This window comes from Rhinolophus ferrumequinum, chromosome 18, assembly GCF_004115265.2.
Source record: "Rhinolophus ferrumequinum isolate MPI-CBG mRhiFer1 chromosome 18, mRhiFer1_v1.p, whole genome shotgun sequence".
NCBI classification, from domain to species: domain Eukaryota; kingdom Metazoa; phylum Chordata; class Mammalia; order Chiroptera; family Rhinolophidae; genus Rhinolophus; species Rhinolophus ferrumequinum.
In genome coordinates this window covers 40,674,434-40,696,930 of record NC_046301.1, presented here as the reverse complement: position 1 = coordinate 40,696,930, position 22,497 = coordinate 40,674,434, and the positions used below count along the sequence as shown (strand labels likewise).

The 22,497-nt window shown below is 37.0% G+C and overlaps 1 protein-coding gene across 2 annotated transcripts in view; it reads right to left on the bottom strand.

Moving 5' to 3' along the window:
• The window catches only part of ADRA1A (adrenoceptor alpha 1A), a 75,796-nt gene that overhangs the window by 7,230 nt on the left and 46,069 nt on the right, over positions 1-22,497 (bottom strand). The window lies entirely within an intron of this gene.

The window sequence follows — 22,497 nt, the reverse complement described above, 5'->3', positions numbered from 1 at the left end:
CTGTTTGCTGTGAATCTTTAAATAATGAAAACATGAAATTTAGGCTGAGTCTACATATGCAAATTGTTTTGCTTGAATTTAAAAATAAGTTGGAATTCATTCAAATAATCCACGTAAAATGGGGTTATCCGAATATTCCCTTTTTTCTTTAAAGCAATGTCATATTGACTGCCTAATAATTATGAATTTCTTCTCTCCTGAATATTGGAATTGTATATTTTAATGAGAATCTCAAATTTATAAAATACTGGCTTTGCTAACTTTTGGCCAGTGGTTTTCAATTACATTGTAAGAATAATCCCCTACTTATGATGTCTCGACTTAAATTTTTCGACTTTACAATGGTGTGAAAATGATACACATTCAGCAGAAACCACACTTCAAATTTTGAAGTTTGATCATCTTCCGGGCTAGTGATATGTGGTACGTTACTCTCTCGTGAGGCTGCGCAGGCAGTGAATGATTTTCCCCAACTGTAGGCTAATGCAGTGTTCTGAACACACTTAAGGTAGGCTCCACTAAGCTCTGATGTTCAGTAGGTTAGGTGTAGTAAATGCGTTTTTGATTTATGATTTTTTCTACTTAGGTTTATCAGGATGTAACCCCATTGTAAGTTGAGGAGCATCTGTATTTTCCTTTGATGATGCCTTTTGATGTTACAGTGCTCAACATACTCCAATGGCTGCCGAGTGCTTATAAAATGCTTGTCATTTGCTTGATAATCAGGGTCCTCCACAGAACTCAGCCTCATCTAGCTTCCTAACATTCATACTTTTACTTTAACCAGAGTCACTACAAACTTTTCTCCAAGTTGTTGCTCTTTTTTTTTTTTTTTCTTTTTGTCCTCTTGAGTTGGGTCCCGAATTCCTCACTGGATGTCCTTCCTCATGTAGGGACATCTGTCCCCTCTACCACATCTGGCACTTTGTCTCTTTTATTTTTGTCTCTTTTAGATGAAAAGGCTCCTAGGAGTTGGACATAGTATTTTGTTTTGTTTTTAAAGTTCTAAAGGTTTTAAAGCTTCATGATCCCATAAAACCTACAAGAGTTCTTTAGGGCATCATGAGGGTGATGGTGATGGTTCCTGTAGTAATAATGTAATAATACATATAAATTATTGAGCATTTTCAAATGTCCAGCATTGTGTTAAGTGCTTTTCATGCATTGCTTCACTACCTCATCACAACCCTAGAAGGTATATACTGTGTATCCCCATTTTACAGATGAGGAAAATGGGACTTAAGGAGTTTAATAATTTGCCAAGAACAATCAGTCAGTAAGAATGAAGCTGTGTTCAAACCCACTTGTGCCTGGCTGTGGATCCTGTACTGCACCCTCTAAGACTGAACTTGCCAAAAATTGGCACCACTGGCTGTCTGGTTTCTCTACCGCTGTGCAGAGCTTACTGCTAAATTGTCAGAGACAAAATTAGATCCTGATTTAGACAAGAAAAGCAAAGCAGTATTGAATTGCTTATTCAGAAATTGCTAGAAACTTCCTAACATAAAAATGCACAGTGACTTTTTTTTTGGAATTTGTTGATCTGTACCCAAACAGTTTCAAATGATTGAAAAAAAATCAGAAGAACATATTTCATGATACATGAAAATTATATGAAGTTCAAATTTCAGTGTTTTCTAAGTTATCATTGCAGTTTTGATTTACTCTTGGACTGAAAAATTATCATAGATATTTTGTTGTGTCTATATATTTTAGTCATTCTACTTTCAGTATAGTTTTATCAATTTTTTTCAGTCATATAAAAATGTAAAAACCATTCTTGATTCATAGGCCTTACCAAAAAAAAGAGGTGGGTTGGATTTGACCCATGGGCTATAGAGTGCTGGCACCTTAAATAGTATTAATTCCTCAATTTAAGGGGAATTTGCTTGAAAGAAGTCTTCATTTTATCCATTGATTATTATAAATGTTTATTATGAACAAGACAAAGATGTCTAAAATTAAAATTAATAAACAATGTTCTACAAGACTAAGTCAATGCAATAACAGAGAAAAGAACAAGAGATAATGATGGAAAAGACAACTTATTGTCATTTGTGTACTGTATACTAATGATTTGTTACCTGGAAAACAGAAGGTGTATTTTATATTTTAAAAAAATCGTATTTCCTAGCTTTGACCACTAAAAAGACCTGGAAATAATGATCGATGCAGTTGTAATAAATCCCCCAGTAGATCTTGTTCTCTAAATAGTGTTTCCCACTAAACAGAACCAAGGATTCTTGGGGAGAAACAGCTGATTCCAGGTATGGGCAGACAAACAGATAAAAACAGACACAAGTAGGGTAGCCATGCGAGACTGCACGATCGCATCTAAAGGACTCGAGAGCTAGCCTGAAGAAGTTACCACTGGCCTAAGTTGCCACCGCTTGAGACTCAATAAGGGTTTAAGAAGTATTAATGATCACAGTGAGGATTAATAATGTGTTTCAATCATAAGTTTTAATGATCCTGGAGGTGGGGTGGGGTTCGATCCTCGTTGATTACTTTTGAAGGAAGCTAAATAACCCCTCTATTATTTTTAAAACAGTAAATAAGTAGAGAATCAATCATTTATTCTTCTTTTCTTGTAAAATCTATACTTCAGTTAGTCAAATAGTTTATGAGTGGAATTTGTCCTTATAGATGTTTTCCAACTAATAATAAATGAAGATAGAATGGCAGATGTTACCATTTTGCAATCCGAATTAATAAAGCAAATTGACAAATCTAGGCAAAAGTCATCATTATTGATATCGTAAAAAGAAAGTCAATAAAACATTATATACCTCCTGATGAAAGTAGACACTATCTAAACATTAATTTTAATACAAACAAACAAACAAACATCTATCTGATGAAGACTTCTGGATCTAATGACCAATTTCCAAGAAATACATAGAGAAAAGGAACATATTAAATGACACCAACAGGATGAGGTCAGAAAAATACAGACTGGAAAACTGCTTAAACAAAATAAAAATCTCAAGGAAAATTGAAAAAGAGAAAGAGAGAGAGAGAGAGAGAAATGAAGTGAGGGGCTGTGGAATAAAAAAGACTTAAGAGATATAAAACCAGCTATAATGCATGGACCTTATTTAGATCTCAGTTTGAACAAAAAGATTCTAAAAGTATTATAAGAAAATTGGAGAAATGTGAACACTGACCGGATATTTGATAAGTATTATTGACATTTTGTCTCAGAAATGATAATGGTTATGGTTTTCAAAAAAGAGTGTTGTTTAGAGGAACATAGTGAAATATTTACAGATGCAGTGATGTGTTGTCTAGAATTTGCTTCAAAAGAATCTGCGTGGAGTGGGGAATTTGAATAAAAGAAAACTGTCTCCATAGCTACTTACAATTGTTCAAATTACATGCTAGATATATCAGCCTCATTACACTATTCTCTCTACTTTTGTGTATATTTGGTACTCTCCATAATAAAAATTAAAAAGATGAAAGCATATAACTTATAAAAACAGTTTACTTATTACTTAAAACTCTCTTAAATAAGTTTGCTTTTTAATTCATCCTGCTTGAAGACCGAACACATTTGGAACTGTGAGGGACCCAAAGTCCCTCCTTCGTTCCAACCTCCTGGATCCATTTTGAGCCAAGACTCCACCAGAGATTCACAGCATAGAATGCCATGGAGATGTCAGAGGAGACCGGCAGTGAGGCAGGAAAGCATTCATGGAGGACAGACTCGAAGACAAATATACCCCTCCCGTGGTCTCAGAATGGATAACACGTGGACCTATGAGACAAGGGAAGGGAGGGCGTTTCGAGTGAAGGGAAAAGTAAGATCACAATGAACCTGGGTGATTAAATGAGAAAGGGTGGGCCCAGTTGAAAAGAGGCCCTGGAAATCAGGCCAAGGCATTTAATTTGATACGACGATAATGCAGTAGCCTCTGCACTGTGTGATCACAGAAAACTCTTGGATACAGTCTTGTTTTTAAGGCAGGTAAGTTCAAGGTCTATTGGACGGGTTTATTCACTCACTGAGCAAATATTTATAGAGATGAGACTAGAATCAAACCTGGAATAGAGTCACATTAGAGCATCAGTTCTCAAAGCGCTCTTCCAAAGGGGCTTGCAAAGTGGAAAACATATTCATCATAAGACCAAGACATTCTTTGCCTTGTCACTCTCCTCCTCTCACAACAGTATGGTAGAATGTTCCAGAGATGATATGATGTGTGTTATTCTGACAGATTGAATGCAGAGGTAGATATAAGGGGCCAGCTGTCTTTTATAGCCAGAGATAAAAGAGATTTGCAAAACTGTAAAACAATATTACTCTTTTCACTTTTTCTTTTCGGTTTGGAAAATATAGTTTCTTTGCACAAACGTATGTTATTTCTGTCAACATGTAATGGCTTTATTATTGTCACTTAAAAAAATAAGTATTTAAAAAATTTCTGAGTTTTAATTTCTAACATGATAATATCAACAGATGTAATCCACATAAACAAACACTCTTTAGGGGTGTCAATAATTTTTAAGAGTGTAAAGGAAGCCTGAGACCAAAAAATATGAGAACGGCTGCATTTGAGTATTTACTAAGGATATGGAGGAAAAAAAGGGGGCTCAAGGGGAATTTCAAGGGAAAAGTGGTCAAGACATAGTGATTACTTCAATAAATAATCATTAAGCAGTCACAGTCCAAGGTACTGAAATGAAACAGAAAGAATAAAAGATGTCTCCAGGCTGTCAAGGTGGCCGTCTGATTCAAAGTCAGACACAAATTGTCATCTGCATTGACAAGTAAATTAGTTCTGAATGACTTGTAGTGATGCTCCAAATTATGAGACCTGACAATTAATTTTGCTAATTTGTTGCGACAATGTTGCTAACCTTTTTTTGAATAATCAGAGGGATTATTCATTATGAAGTTGTACCAACTGGACAAACAGCTAACCAAGTTTACTATTTGGAAGTGCTGAAAAGACTGTGAAAAAGTTAGATGACCTGAATTTTTCGCCAACAATTCATGCCTCTTGCATCACAACATTGCACCAGCTTACACGGCACTGTCTGTGAGGGGGTTTTTAGCCACTAAACAAATAACTATATTGGAACACCCTCCCTCCTCACCTGATCTGGCCCCCAGGGACTTCTTTCTTTACCTGAAGACAAAGGAAATATTGAAGGAAAGACATTTTGATGACATGTAGCGCATCAAGAGTAATACGATGACAGCTCTGATAGCCCTTCCAGAAAAAGAGTTCCAAAATTGCTTTGAAGGACAGACTAGGTGCTGGTGTCAGTGCATAACTTCCCAAGGGGATTACTTCGAAGGTGACGTAGTGATATTCAGCAATGAGGTACATAGCACTTTTTCTAGGATGAGTTCATGAACTTAATTGTCAGAACTTCGTATCTTCTCTTTCAGCTGAGTGGATAAGCAACGGTTTGACCCTCTCTCACTCAGAAAAGCATAGCTCTGTTGACTCATATGTCAAGACTATGTTCTCAAAAGGACTCTTAATATATTAAACAGATCCAAATATACTCACCCCTTGGCTTACATAAGTCATAAACATTGTCAACTCTCACCTACCTTCTGCTTATTCTCATTTACTTTTGTTCTGAGGACATTTTTCATTCTCAAATTATTTCTCCAGACAGAGATAATAACTCAGTTATCTTGACATGTCATTTAATGTGTGTATAGGGAAAGCCCAACTGATTTGACTGTCTGGAGTCTAATGAAAAAGAGAACTAGGATGGTATCTGCCTGAAAAAAAAGACACACAGCTTATTAAATATTCTAAAGTTTACAAAAAGGGTTATGTAGATTACCATTCTTCTCTACCCAAATGAAAGATTACTTTTCAAAGAAACTTTTCCAAAACACTACACACCCACCACCACCCCCATGTCAAAACTAAGCACCCTCCTTGTGCTCCTCTGAGCATTTGGATTTTCATTTTATGGCATTTGTTAACCTCTGGTAGGTGACAGTTTGTTATGCTTCTTTCTGCTTTATCTCCCTGCCCAGGGAGATCCTTCAGAGAAGGTATTTTACTTTACTCATATTTGATTCCCAACGACTTACATGGTGCCGAGTTTCAATAATGGAATTTGATTAGCTAAAAACATCCTGAGAGTTATCTGCATTGCATTTGTTTCTTTAATTACATAGTTGTTCACAAATTTATTACTGGATTCCAGCCATTTCATAGTCAAAGGTATCAACATGGCCTCGTGTTGTGAAGAATGATAGAACTGGACACAATGTAGGAGGCCCTTGTTTTTAGGCATTTCGGTTCTGATCCTTGACAGAAGAAAATGCGGGAAATAATGTTCCACATTCACCCTGGCTTTCTCCCGGGGGCATTTTCTAAACTGTGGTGCAGGGAAGTGAAGCTCAAACAGAGAGCGTCTCTCTAGGTGGAGGAAACAGGTTATTACTCAAGGATACTGACATGGATGCAATCTGCAAGGCAGGGTCCAGACAGAAGAAAGCTGTGCAGGGGAAATCCCAGCAATTTGCAGATGGGTCCCCTTAAATCTATGGCCAAATATTTGGCTGTGCAAGCATAGGGTAGGTGCCTGTAAGAAGATTGGCAGGCAGATCCATTTGATTTTGTTGAGTTGGTTTAAGCTTTGTCATTGCTTCTAAGGCTAGAGTAACCTTGCTCCTAAGTTATGCTTTTCGGGGGTTTCAGCTGAACCCAGATCATAGAACAAAGTCTCCACTCTAACTGGTTTCATCTTTAATGTTTCTGCATATGTGTGATCACTGAATCTCTGTTGAGCCTAGGGATAATAAGTGAATATTTTGGACTTTATACCAATAAATAAAACAATGTAGCTGAAATGCATAAATCTTGAAATAGACAAATTTTCAAACTTGATGTATAAAGAAATAGAACATTTGAATATATCAATTTATATGGAAATATTAATAATCTAAAATTGCCAATAAAACATGGAAAAAAACAAAGTTGGATGAGCTATGTCACCTAACTTCACGACTTACTACAAAGGTACTGTAATCAAAACAGTATTGTATAAGTGTAAGCATAGACTAATAGATAAATGGAAGAGAACAGAGACTCCCGAAATCAACCACACACATGCAATCAACTGATTTTCAACAAAGGTACACACAATTCAATGAGAGAAAAGAAAGTCTTTTCAACAAATGGAGCCGGAATAATTGGATATCTGTGTGGAAAAAAGATGAACCTTGATTTTACCTTACATCATACACAAAAAATAATTTGATATAGATTATGAACCTAAACATAAAATCTAAAAGTATAAAGATTTTAGAGAACAACAGCAAAATACCTTTGTGATCTTAGACTAGGGAAACATTTCATAGAAGGCTTAGAAAGCAATAACCATAAAAGCAGATAAATAAGTTTCATTAAAATTAAAGCTCCTACTCATCAGAAGATAAGATTAAGAAGACGAGGGCCGGTAAACACGTGAGACTTGTTTTCAAGGTTAATTGAAATTGATGCGTGTCATATTTTATATGTTTCTACTGGATCAAAATAAAATACCAGTTTTTTATCATTGATGCCATATTCCTCATCTAATCTGTACGCAAGGTATTGCTTTTTTGTGTGTGTTCCCTTTGGCTAGGGACACACCAGCCTTCTCAGTAAACTGTCTCCTTTTTTCAGAAAAAAAAAGAAGGAAAAGAAAGGAAAGTAAATAGACAAAATATAGCCTGGAGAAAATATATACAATATAAATGTCTGAGAAAATACTTGTATCCAGAATATATAAAGAAGCCCTAAAACTCAATAATAAGAAACAAAGAATGCAGTAAAAAATAGACAAAAGACTTGAACAGACACAACAAGAGAAGATATATAACGGCTAATAAGTACATGACAAGATGCTCAGTATAATTAGTCATCAGGAACATGCCATTTAAAAGCATAGTGAGATGCTACTGCACCCACTACATTGACTATAATAAACAATATAATAATTTGGTGGAGCAACCAGAATTCTCACACATTGCTAGTGGGAATGTAAAAACACTGGACAACTGTGGCAACTTCTTATAATGTGAAATTTATATCTACCATATAACTCAGCAATTCTTCTCCTAGGTATTCCCTAAGAGAAAGAAAAATATATATCCACAAAAAAAGGTTAATACATGAATGTTCAAAGCCATTTTATTCATAATAGACCCCAAACTGAAAATAACCCAAATGTCCATCAACAGGAAAATGAATGAATGAATTATGATATATTCACACAGTGGAAAACAGTCAGCTATGGAAAGGAGCAAGCTACTGATAATTGTAACAAGAATGAATCTCAGAAAAACTTTATGCTGAGTGGAAATAAGCCGAGCACAAAACAGTATACACTGTATTCACATGAACTTTGAGAATAGGCAAAATTAGTGATGTTGATTATATATACCTTATATTTACATGAACTTTGACAACAGACAAAACTGATCTATGAAGATGAAAATTAATACTGAGATTTGACTAAGAAGGTGAGGGATTTTCTAAGAAGGGAGAGGAGGTGATGAAATACTCTATATATTTCTACAGGGTATAATTTACATGGGTATATATGCACATGCCAAAACTCATCAATATGTAGAGTTAAGTTCGGAGTATTTTACTGTATGTAAATTATATATACCTCAAAACCAGAGAGTTACTCAAAATAAATAAATAAATAAACGTATTTAAAAATGGGAAAGGCTTGGAATAGACATTTCTTCAAAGAAGATACATAAATGGCCAATAAGATAAGCATCAAAAGACGCTCAACATTATTAGTCATCAGAGAAATGCAGATCAAAATCACAACAAGATACCATTTCACACCCACTAGGATGGTTATAATAGAAAAAATGGACAATAGCAAGTGTCAGTGAGGATGTGGAGAAATTGGAACTCTCATATATTGCTGGTAGGATTGTAAAATGGTATAACCATTTTGGAAAACAGTTTGGCAGTTCCTTAAAAAGTTAAATGCAGTGTTACCATATTATTCAGCAATTTCACTCCTAGGTATATACTTAAGATCATTGAAAATATGGCCACACAAAAACTTGTACATGAATGTTCATAGCACCATTATTCATAATAGCCAAACACAGCCAATGGTAAAGGAATGTTTTAACAATGTTTTTGGATCATCTGGTTATCTATATGGAAAAAAAAAATGAACATTAACCTTTATCCACACCATACACAAAAATTAACTTAAAATGGATCATAGGCCTAAGTGTAAAACCTAAACCCATGAAATTTCCAGAAGAAAACATAGCAGGAAATCTTCATTACCTTGGGGTACGCAAAGGTTACTTAGAACACCAAAAGTATGAAACATAATTTTAAAAATTAATAAATTGGGCTTTATCAAAGTTAAAAAAACAAAAACTTTTGTTTTTAGAAGAGACTATTAAAATCAGACAAAGGGGATGTGTCCAGAATATACAAAGAAGTCTTATAATTCAATAATAAGACAATATATGTCCCAAAAAACGTGCAAAAGATTTGAAGATACACTTTGCCACACAAGAAATAAATGGCCACTAAGCACATTAAAAGGTAATACACATTATAAGTCAACAGGAGACTATAAAGGAAAATCACAATGAGATACTATTGCACACCCATTACAATGGATAATAAGCTAAAACAAAACAAAATTGACCATAGTACATGTTGGTGAAGCAACCAGAAATCTCATACACTGTTGGTAGGAATGTAATCACTTTGCCAAAGAATATTTTGAGAGTTAAAAATGTAAAGCACACACCTATCATATGACCCAGTCATTCTCTCCTAGATATTTATGCATGAGAAAGGAAAATATATGTGTACACAGATGCTTATATATGAATGTGCAAAGCAGCTTTGGTTGTAATAGCTCCAAAATAGAAAGAGTTGAAATTTTCGCCAGTAGGTAAATGTGTAAATAAATTAAACATATTAGCAATAAAAAGAAACAAACTATTGATAAACACAGCATACTCGTAGATGCATCTAAAAATCATGGTGAATGAAAGGAAAAGGCAAAAAATAGTACATACTGTCTGATACCATTCATGCAAGGTTCTGGAAATTGCAAGCTAAATATATAGTGATAGCAAACAGATCAGTGTTTTCCTGGGGACAGAAGTCCATGACCCCATGGGCACCCAGAGTCATGCTCTGAATTCTGCTAACGTATGTCATTGTTCATTTAATGAACAAATAATCATCCAAATTGGAAAATCTTTAAACTGAAAGTTTGGGTTTTAATTCCAGAATGACCACTGACAAGTCAGGTAACCTTTGTGTTGTCCCATAGGAAGAATATCTGATCCCTTAGAAGTTGATTGTACTAGAGATCAAATCAGATGATGTGTGAAAATAATAGCAATGATAAGGTCTGACAGAAATTTAATTTATTCTTATTGTTTATTGTTAACAGAGAGAAGCCATAAAATTGGGATTTCATAGATCATCAGGGAGCATCAACCGCAAGTGGGCACTAAAATCAGTTTTGGAGACACACACACACACACACACACACACACACACACACACACACACACACACACACACCCCTCTGCTGGATTCCATAGCTGTTGATTCTGGAGATTTGGGAAATGGCTCCGAAATTTGTTTCTAACGCCGCTGGTGATGTGGGTGCTCATTTTAGGCTTAGGAAGCAAATCCTGAGATTGTTAGTTGTCACTTTATTGTGACCACTGAAAATGGGGGTCCCTTTTGCCTACTTCTCTCTTAAAGTCACCTCCCTTTGCCCAGGGCAGTGTCAGTTCATGCCTGTTGTCTCGGCAACATGATTTATAGTACTTTTGTTCTCTAAAGTATCACGGGCTGGACAACAACTTAACATTGAATGACTATTTACTGGTTGGGGTCTACAAGGGGGGTATAAACCCACGTTAACGATGAGGCAAGCGGCTGGCTGTAGAGAGGGGAAATCAAGACCTAACACTTACGGCGTGTTCACTAGGTGCCTGGTACTTTCTCAATGCTTTCCATGTATTTTCTCATTAATTTTCCCCAAATCCTAAGAGGTAAAATATTATTACAGATGAGGAAACAGGCATGAGAGGCTAAGTACGTTGACTGACACCGTGGAAGAAGGAAATGGAAGAAGTGGATTTAAATTCCTGCAACCCAGCCCTGGAGCACAAGTTCTCAGCCTCTACACCTCACCTTACCACAGGTGGCCACATCCTTTTTGTTTAGAGAATGAGCTGGCTTTTCTTCCTCTAAAGGAAGAAAGAAAATCTCTACCATACTCCTACCCCTCCCCGCCACCGTTCCTCTCCTCCCACCCCAAACATGACCTGCTGTGGGGAATTATTACTGTCCTATTTTTAAATGGACTGCCATTCACTCAGCCTCCTAACTGTGTTTGTAGCAAAACAATTTTCCCCATAGCCTTCCTTCAGATGCAGGAAAACAGACCCCAGAAACCGAGTGTTTACAGAAAGAGTTTATGTCTAAATTGAAAGCAGGATTTTGTTTTGCTTCTCCCTTGTAGTATGATAGATAAGAGGGTGTAAAACCTCTTTATCAACTTAATATAGTGGCCTTAGGTGGAGAAAAGGAGCACAATTGAAGTTTTCTGTGGCTTCTGGCTCAGTTTTAACCGAACGCAAATGCAATGCCAGAGCCTGATAAAAATAGAAACTGCGCTGTCCAGGCTCTTCTCCAGATGGTGCTTGGGAATCCAGATAGTAACTAACCACTGAGAAGGGGTGCTATTAATTAGTGGGGCGATGTCATGTCTAAGTGGAGCTGCTGGTATTGCCAAAGAATCCTGGGTTATTCCCTGAGTCTCTGCTCTGGATTAACTGAGAGTTCCATCATTACATAAAGCTGCCACATGCCTTGAAGGATGAAATAAGAGAACACGTGCAGTTGGCCCTGGTTTGCAATGGCCTGAAGGAAAGTCCTGGAAAAGGAAAAAGAACAGGTCATGGATCCAGAGAAAGAAAAGTGACTTGAGAGGAGTAAAGGGAGAAACAGGCAGAGCCCACCAGCTCAGGTCACCAGAGTGGATGGGAAGGAGCAGACACTTGGGAGTGTGGGAGCGGGAGGCTGGCCTGGGCTCAGATATGTGACTGAGTATCTGCCTCTTTACTGAGGGCTTACAGGGACTTGACATTGCTTTTGTTCCTGCTGTGGAACTTATGTAGGGGAAAATGCTACACAGATAAATGTGTTCAGTGAATGAGCTTATAATTTCAGCAGCCCTTGGCTCCTGTAACTGGGTGGATATCAATATAAGAGGAGAGAGTAACTGAGTATTTATGGGATGATCTGAAGCGTCTCAAGTAAGAAAACAAGCCCTTATCCATACCCGCTCCCATTTAGCCCACGAATCCCCCAAATGAACTTTACACCAAAGCCACCTTGAATTACCGTGAACTATGCCTTCTTGGCTTTCATGATTTGGATTATGTCATTCTTTCTGCCTGGCATATTCTTCCCTCTTCCCTCATATGCCACTCTAGCCACATACTGAAAACCTTTAGCTTCCAAGGCCCAGCATCCCTGAGAAGTGCTATCTGATTATCCTAAGAACACTGAGGCCCCAACGGAAGCAATTTACTCAGTAGAGAAAACCGAACCAGTATCCTGATGTCTCAGCATCCATGAGCAAAGAAACAGGAGGACTGTAAGATTGATAACTACTCATTTCTGTTTCCCACGGAGCCATGCCATCCTGCCCGAGAAGGCTAGACTGATACTTGCTCCAGCTTTTACTGGAGAATAGGGAGGAGCCCATGGAATAAGAGATAGTAACCATTGGTAAAAACACAAAATTTTATTTCCTTTAGTGAAGGAATATAGTACAATTAAATTCAAATAAATAAGCATGTGTTAAGCTCCTACCTCTATTATACACGGGGCTATCCCTAGAGGGCAGGAAGAGTCGCTTCCCTTAAAAGGCTGAGAGATAGTCACAGCCACTGAGTTAGCCTGATAAAATGCAAAATGAAGACAAAGGAGTGACAAACCTCTGTAAATGGCTCGCTGTATAATTTTTGCAAAGTCTCTTGAGCAATTTGGTCGTCTGATTCGCTAGATAGTTAATGAAACTTCTTTCCTGGATTAATACAGGATTCGTACAGTCTGTTCTGTGTCTCAGCTCGCAACTTTTATCACAGCCGTGTAAAGAGGTTCTAAGAGGGAAGCTCTTCCGCTGGGGCTGCCCTTCCCTCGACCGAGCCCCACTGGCCTGCTCACGTCTTCACTGTTAACTCTTAGTACTTTAAACTCGGAGGTCAGGACAGTAAAGCCAAAATCTTGACCAGCTTGAGATGTGGTCATCTCAAGGACCGAAGCAATTTTTACAATAGAATGGTCATACAAGTTCTAGTAATTCAGGCAAATTTGCACTTTAGGTTAATTTCACGCTGCGTTTCTGAATTCCCCCTGCAGTTTCTACTGAGTGTAATCATGATTGCAGATTTTTTTTCTTGCTCCATCCTGAGTTGGTGACAGGCAACAAGCTTAAAACAGCCACTCTGTTTCACTCGGGAGAGAGGCTGCATGTGTACTCTAAATGAAACCATCTGTTCGAATCTTCCAGCAGCGTGCTAAGGAAGGAAATGGTGGAAAATCTTTCAAGAAGCGCAGTGAAAGGTAACTGAGTATTTATGGGATGATCTGAAGTAAGAAGGCGAGCCCTTATCCATACCTGCTCCTAAGTTACATTGGTGTGGTAGACCTGGCACTTCCCCACCTAACATGCACCCAGAGATTTTTCCTTGCAGAAAATCAGTGAGTTCATTAGAGGGATGGCAAGGAGACTTTAGCAGAGACCAGAACCCATATTTAAGGTCCACCTTCCAAACCTGACATACCCACTCCCATACAATCATGGATGGCCAACACAGCTTTGTGTCTTGGATAGCAGGTTTTGCAATTATTTTTAACTATTATGTTTCCTACTTCACAATCCTAAATAGTGTGAAAGTAAAATAAAAAGAGTTGACTTAATTTAAACTATGACTAACCAATTATTTGAAAAAGTACCCCAAACCAACCAATCAACCATGATTCACCTGGCATGACATTTCATTCTTTCATCATTTTCTCCGAACGTGCTTCTATGGTCAACCAGTTTTTGGAGTTAACTCATATGAAAACATGAATTTAAAGAAAATGCTTTGAATCCATACGGGACATTCTACATCAAACACCAAATCAGCCAACAAGCATAGACTCACTCTGGGGGCATTTAATTGTTCATCATCATTTTGTGTGAGGCCCTTGAGGAAGAAACAGAGACAGAAGGCTGAATTCTGCTTGCAGCGGACTCACCATCTAGCTATCCAAAGACAAATGAGCCCTTATACCAATCTCTCTTCATCATTGCCACTAAACTCCAGTGCACACAGAGCCCACTCATAAAACTTTTCATCAACCCATGGGAGCAATTAAGTGGGGATCGACTCTCAACATTTGTACATTAAACATTTGAGATATAACTTAAGATTGTAAAGTGTCCAAATCTTCAGTGTTCAGCTCAGTGGTTTTATACATACGTACGAGTATGTATAAACACAGGAGATTGCTACCCAGATTTGGATCCAGAACATTTCCAGCACCTTGGAAGGCTCCCTCATGCCTGCTCTCAGTCAGTAGTCAACAAAGGTAACAACTATTTCAGCTTCTAACACTGCAGCTTAGTTTCACCTGTTTTTGAACGTCATAGACATGGAGCCATGCAGTTTGTACTCTTTTGTGCCTGCCTTTCTTCACTCAACATTATGTCTGTGTGATTCATTCATTTTGTTATAGGTATCCCCAGTCTGTTTTGCATTTTTCATTGCTGTGTAGTATTCCACTGTAGGAATATGACACAATATATTTACCTATTTAATAGGTGACAGACATTTGGATTGTTTCTTGTTGTTGGGCTATTACAAATAAAACAGTTATGAACATTCTTATAAATATACATTTTGGCAGATATAAGCCTTTAAGAAAAAACAAAGATGTCTGATTTGATAAATTAGATATATTTTACGTATTTTATTTTTGGAAGAAGAAGACAGTGCGGTCTATTGAAATGGGAAGCTGGGAAACTGGACTCTGATCAGATGACTCCAGAGGTAACCTCTGCAAAATTGTGTTCCTCTGCTTTTGATGTTTCCACTCCTCCTTCTTCCCCCACCCGCTTCTGCCTTCATTCTTAGCAACGGCAGCTCCTACTCACCCATTTCTGTTCGGGGGCTTTCTCCATACTTTCTCCATACTCCTTCAACTTATATCTACTGAGAAAAAAATTATAATCAAGTAACTAATACTTAGGTTTAAATAATAATGATACCACTTTCTTGATGATACATGCATAGTAACAGGAAACAGAGGAAACATAGTCTAACTACAATTTTTAAGCATTAATTCCAACCATATCTTCACTACAGATTGCCAGCCAAAGGACGCGTAATGGAATATTATACTTGCTTTAATAGTGAAACATACTAGAGAAAGGTATTTTTCAGTTAGAATTTTAGGGTACTGAAAGCTGTCTGGTTGTTCTGAAAGATAAATATTTGCTTCCTCCTGTTATATCTATGGTAGGCAATGTAGTCCAGACCACCAAGGAGCAGGTAAAATGATTTTCAGTGACATGACTACGGTGAGGCTTTTTAAGGCAAGATTAGAAAGAAGGAAAAATAAATATTTGGCTCCCTTTGGTTTTTCCTTTCCCAAATCTACCCTTTCCAAACTTTCTGGCTCACTGATCCTATTCCTTACTAGAGGGGAACCTGTGACCTAAAGGGATTTTAACTATCCTTGCATCCATCCATCCATCCATCCTTCTATCCATCCACCTAGGCAGTGTTGACCAAATGATAATGGTGGTTATTTCTGGATTGTGGAATTTTAGGTGGACTTTAACTCTTTTTTGTATTTTTCTAAGTTGCTGTCATTTTGAAAATCCACACATCATCGCTACACAATAGTCACTGTCATTTTAAAATTGTTTTAAAAATTCCAATACATCTCGTTTATCTCTTGAACTGAACTTTTAATGGATGTGATTCAGTGAAATCTAAATAATGAATGTCGTTTTTCAGATTATAAGAAAAATTTAAAACCAGAGTTTCTCTATTGGATAGCATCTTCCTGTAATACCAATCCTTAATACCGGGGCTGCCAAAAAAAAAAAAAAAAAAAAATGTATACACATGACTTGTATTCATCTTTTGTTATCAGTATATATTAAGTATTACAATTTTAATACAATTTTGTCCTTTCTTAAAATGTGTATACATTTTTTTTGGCATCCTCTGTATTTGACTCATTTTAATTATTTAGAAAGGCATGCATTTTATTTTTTCTATCGGTTAATATCATCTAGACACATGAGCCAACAGGTCAAAAGTTTTTCACTACCAAATTTTCTTCAAGACATACTGGATTAAATTCTATGGTAAAAGATAGTAAAATAACACTCTTAAAGACAATTAAAGATCACATATAGGCTTCCATTTCTGGAAACAGAAAACAGCTAGCAAGGTAACAGATTTTAATAGCTACGTATCAATAAGTATATAAATGTAAAGACTAAACAAACAAAACACACAAATTATCAGATTTGTTTAAAAGCAAGACCTGACTATATGCTGTTTATAAGAAACCAACTTTAAATATAAAGACAAAGGTATGTTAAGAGTAAAAGGGTAGAAAAAGATACACTAGGCAAATACTAATCAAAACAATGCTGGAGGAATTATAATATATTAATGTCAGAAAAAGTGGCTTTTGGCCAGGGATAAAGTGGGACATTACATAGTTGCTTTTTACAAAAGCTATTACAATCCTAAGTGTGTATCTATTTAATCGCAGAGCTTCAAAATACATAAGCAAAACTGATAGAAATAAAAGAAAAAGACAAATCCACAATTATAATTGGAGACTTCAACACTCCTCTTAAGTAAACAGAAAATAAGTAAGAATATAAAAGACCCGGATAACACTTTCAAACAACTTGACCTAATTTATAAGAACTACCCAATAAAAGTAAAATATACATTCTTGTCAAGTGTGCATGGAACATTCCCAAAGATAGACTGTATTCTGGTCATTAAATAAACCTTAACAATTATAGAAGAATTGGAAATATACTACACATATTTACAGGCCATAATAGAATTGAAATAAACATGAATTACAGGAAGGTAACTGAAAAATATACAAATCTAAGAAAAAACTCACTTATAACTCATGAACCAAAGAAGAAATGGCAGAGAATCTATAAACTCTTTTATCTGAAGGAAAATGAAAACATAACATGAAAAAGATGTGGTTGGAAGCTAAAGCAGTACTTAGAGAGAGTTACAGGTATTAAAAACTGATAGGAAATTCTACAAACAACTCTGTGATTGTAACTTCAACCACTTAGATGACGTGGACAAATTCCTTGAAAAACACAAGCCACTAAACTTATCCAAGAAGAAATAAATAACCTAACTAGTCTTTACCTGCAAAAAATTTCAATTTGCAGTTGAAAACCTTACAGCAAAGAAAAATCCAGGCCCAGAGGACTTCAGTGGAAAATTCTATCAAACTTTTAAGTAGTAAATAGTATTAATTATACACAAACTCTTCCAAAGTAGAGAAGATAGAGACTAATTCCCAACTTATTTTTTGAGGGGTCAGCATTATCCTCATACCAGATAAACACTTTCTGAGAAAGGACAACTACAGACAAATATCCCTCGTGAACAAAGGCAGAAGGTGATTGGCGTCCCAGCCCAAGCTGAGGCTGAATTCACCCTTCCTCCACCTTTTTGTTCAATTCGGGCTTTCGATGGATTGGATGATTGATACCCATCTGCACTGGTGAGGTTGATATTCATTCCTCAGTCTACCAATGCAAATGCTGATCTCTTCTGGAGACACCCTCACAGACACACTCAGAAGTGCTTTATGCTTTCTGAGCTATCTGAACATCCCATAGCCCAGTCAAGTGGTCACATGAAATTAACCATCACAGATATATATCATGGTTTTGTATGGAAAGAATCATTATTGCAAAGACAGCAATTCTCTCCAAATTAATCTATAATGAAAATGAACAGACTGTTTCATAGTGAAGGTAAGGGCCAAGAATAACCAAAAAAAAAAATTCAAACAGAAGAAGGTGGAAGAAGGAACTCAATTTCCTAAATAGCGCAGTATTATAAAGTTCTTATAAAATAAGCTAGTGCTGTATTGGTTTAAGAATGGACAAATAGATTAAGAGAAAAGAATGGAGACCTCAGAGACAGTCCCATTTATATGTCATCTTAATGTATGACCAAGGCTGCATTACAGATGGTGGGGGGTGGGCCGGAGAACGATTCTTTGATAACCTGTCCTGACGACTGGTTATCTAAATGGGGGAAAAAGTTAAATTGGATTCCAATCTCATATCATACACAAAAATCAATTCCAGGCCTTGTTTTATATTTATATACTACTGACTGATGAATGAGTTTCAAATGTATTATGCAAAGTGAAAGAAAGCAGATTCAAAAGGCTACATACTGTATGATTCCATTTTTATGACATTCTTGTAGTGGTGAAACCATAGAGACAGAAAATAGATCAGTAGTTGCCAGGGGCTGAGGGTGGGGAGGGAAGTTGACTACCGAGGAGCATGAAGAAAGTTTTGGGGATGGTGGAACTTTTTAGTGCCTTGATTATGCTGGTGGTTACATAACTGTGTGTGTTTGTTAAAACTCACAGAACTGTGGAACAAAAAAGAATGAATTTTACTGTATATAAATTATACCTCAATATAATGCCTACAGGGAACTTTCTATTAAAAAAGAATAACTAACCGTTATTAATCTCTGTGTGTGCCTAGCACTGTAATTAGCATTTCTATATTCATCCTTTCACTTAATTTTTCTACAATCATCTTATGAAACAGATACTATAATTATTAAGTGAAAAAGATTAGGAGAGACAGAATCATTTAGTTAAATGTTTAGTTAAAGTTGGTTAAATTATTTTTTAAAAATTCTTTAAATCTCTTCTCTGAGAGTAATTTCTTGATGAAATGTCCTTGATCTCCTTTGGCCTACAACTTCATGTCCACTCAACTGGATAGTACAAACATTTCTCTCTCTGTTAGTCTTTTCACCATCTTCCCTAAAGTATATACCAAACATTCTCTGCTTCTCTGCTACCACCTACAACCTTACTGAGACAGGTTAGTTAGTGTGGTTGCTAGGTAGACAGTGGGGTCCCTGATGGAATAAACAAAAAAGCCACCATATCCTGAAACTCCAGGCCCTAGAATGTCTCCTTCACTCCAGGACAGAGACATGAGAATAAGCCTTGAGGTTAATAGATAATCTCAAATCCCTTCTGGCCGGAAGAAGGAGCAGATCTGATAGATAGGAATGGGTTGGTTCGTTAATCCCTTCAGGACAGGCAAACAGACGAATTGTATTAGAAGGCTCCAGCCCCCTTCCCCAAACAGGCAAGGGAAGGTATAAAAGTAAGAACGTTTCCTTCAGTCACTGGACACCCCCATTTGGGACCCTCTCCCGCTCGGGAGCTGCAACCTCTTCTCCTGCTTCTAATAAACTATCTTCCTTTACAACTCCCTGGTCTGTGTGTCCATTCTTCGGCTTCATGAGACACGATCCGGCCCACACCCAGAAACGGCCGGCAGATCCAACATCATTTACATCATTTGGGGACTCACAGAAAAATATTCCTACATCATTACCAAATCATGCCCACCTGCACACACCAATACATGAACACTGTTACAAAAAAGAAATGGCTTCATTACACAGAGATTCGGGAAACATGCCGCTTCTATAAGTAATGGGTGTATAAAAAAGTAACAAGTGAACAAACGAAACAAATAGAAAACAAATTCGGAAATTCAGACAACAGAATAGTAGTTACCAGAGGGGAAGAGGTGGGAGAAAGGTGAATGGAGTCAAATAATATGGTGACAGTAGGAGACTAGACTTCGGACGGTGAGCACACAACAGAGTGTACAGCTGTAGTAGCATAAAGTAGTACACCTGAACTTTATATAATGTCAACCAATGTTAACCCAATAAAGCTAATAAAAACGTTTTTTTTTAAGCAAAACAGAAAGAAAAAGAAGTGGTCAAAAATTTAAAAAATCAAAATTTATTTTGAGATCATTGTAGATTCACCTACTATTGTAAGAAATCATACAGCGAGATCTCCTATCACCAGGTTTCTGCCAATGGAAACATCTTGCAAAACTGTGGTACCATATTACAAGCAGGATATTGATGTTGATACAGTCGAGATACAGAACACTTTCATCATTGCAAGGACACCCTTACTTCCCTCCCAGCTCCACTTCCTCCTTCACCTCTGGCTGCCACCAATCTGTTCTCCATTTCTATAATTTTGTCATTTCAAGAATGTTATGTAAATGGAGTCAAAGGATGCAATAATTTTGGGATTGGCTTTTTACCACTCAACATAATTCTCTGTAGATGCATCCAGAGAATGTTGTGTGTACCAATAGTGCCTCCCTTTTTAATGCTGAGTAGGGATGTGTCACAGCGTGTTTAACCATTCATTCCCTGAAAAACATCTGGGTCGTTTCTGGTTGGGAGTTACTACACATAAAGTTGCTATAAATATTCCTGTACAGATTTTTGTGTGAGCATAGATTTTCACTTCTCTGAGATAAATGCCCAGAAATGCAATTACTGGGTTGAATGGTAGTTGCACGGTTAGATTTTTATGAAATTGTCGAACTTTTCCAAAGTGTTTGGATCATTTTACATGGGCCAGCAGCAATTTATGAGTGATCCAGTATCTTTGCATCATTGCCAGCATCTGATGTTGTCACTATTTTTTAAATTTAGCCATTCTGACTGTTGTGTGATGCTATCTAATTGTTTTAATTTGCATTTCTATAATGGCTAATAATGCTGAACATCTTTCCATGTACTTATTTGCCATCTGTATATATTCTTTAGTGAAATGTGTGTTCATGTCGTCTGTCATGTTCTACTTGGATTGTTCTTTGTTTGTTTTTTACTGTTGAACTTTGAGAGGTCTTTATATATTCTAGACACCAGTCTTTTATTGGAAATACGTTTTCAAATATTTTCTCCCATTATGTTACTTATCTTTTCATCCTCTTAACAGGGAGTTTAACTTTCAGATCTATTTACCTTTTTTCTCAATTTATTTTATTTTTTTAAAGATTTTTATTAAAATGTAGCTAACATACAACATTATCTTAGTTTCAGAGGTACACCATAGTTATTCAACATTTATAGACCTAAAGAAGTGATCACCATGATAAGTCCAGCAACCATCTGACACCGTACCATGCTGTCACAATATTATTGATTATATTCCCCATGCTGTACATCACATCCCCGTGACTTATTTGTTTTATACTTGGCGACTTGAACCCCTTATTTCCCTTCACCTTTTCCCCCTTTTTAATTTTCAATTACAGTTGACATTCCATATTATTTTATATTAATTTCAGGTGTACAGCATAGTGGTTAGACATGTGTGTAATTTACGAAATGATCCCCCTGACTAGTTTAGTACCCACCTGGCACTATACATAGGTATTACCATATCATTGACTATATTCCCTGTGTTTTACTTTACATCCCCATGACTATTTTGAAACTATCAGTTTGTACTTCTTACTCCCTTCATCTTTTACACCCTGCTCCCCAAAGCCCTCCCATTTATCACCCCAACAAATCTAGTACCCATTTGACATCATATATAGTAATTACAATATTATTGACTATATTCCTTATGAAATATCCTACATCCCCATGACTACTGTGTAACAACAAATTTGTACTTCTTAATCCCTTTACCTTTTTTCACCCTTCTGCCAATGCTTTCCCATATATCATCCAACAAATCTAGTACCAATATAACAATATAACACCATACATAGTTATTACAACATTATTGACTATATTCCTTATGCTATATCCTACATCTCCATGATTACTGTATAAAAACCAATTTGTACTTTTTATTTTTAAGATTTTTTTTATTGGGGAAGGGGAACAGGACTTTATTGGGGAACAGTGTGTACTTCCAGGATTTTTTCCAAGTCAAGTTGTTGTCCTTTCAATCGTAGTTGTGGAGGGCGCATCTCAGCTCCAGGTCGAGTTGCCATTGTTAGTTGCAGGGGGCGCAGCCCACCATCCCTTGTGGGAGTCGAACCAGCAACCTCGTGGTTGAGAAGACGCGCTCCAACCAATTGAGCCATCTGGGAGCTCAGCGGCAGCTCAGCTCAAGGTGCTGTGTTCAATCTTAGTTGCAGGGGGCGAAGCCCATCATTCCTTGTGGGACTCGAGGAGTTGAACTGGCAACCTTGTGGTTGAGAGCCCACTAGCCCATGTGGGAAGTGAACCGGCAGCCTTCAGAGTTAGGAGCATGGAGCTCCCACCGCCTGAGCCACCGGCCGGGCACCAATTTGTACTTCTTAATCCCTTCCTCTTACTCACTCATCCCCAAGCCC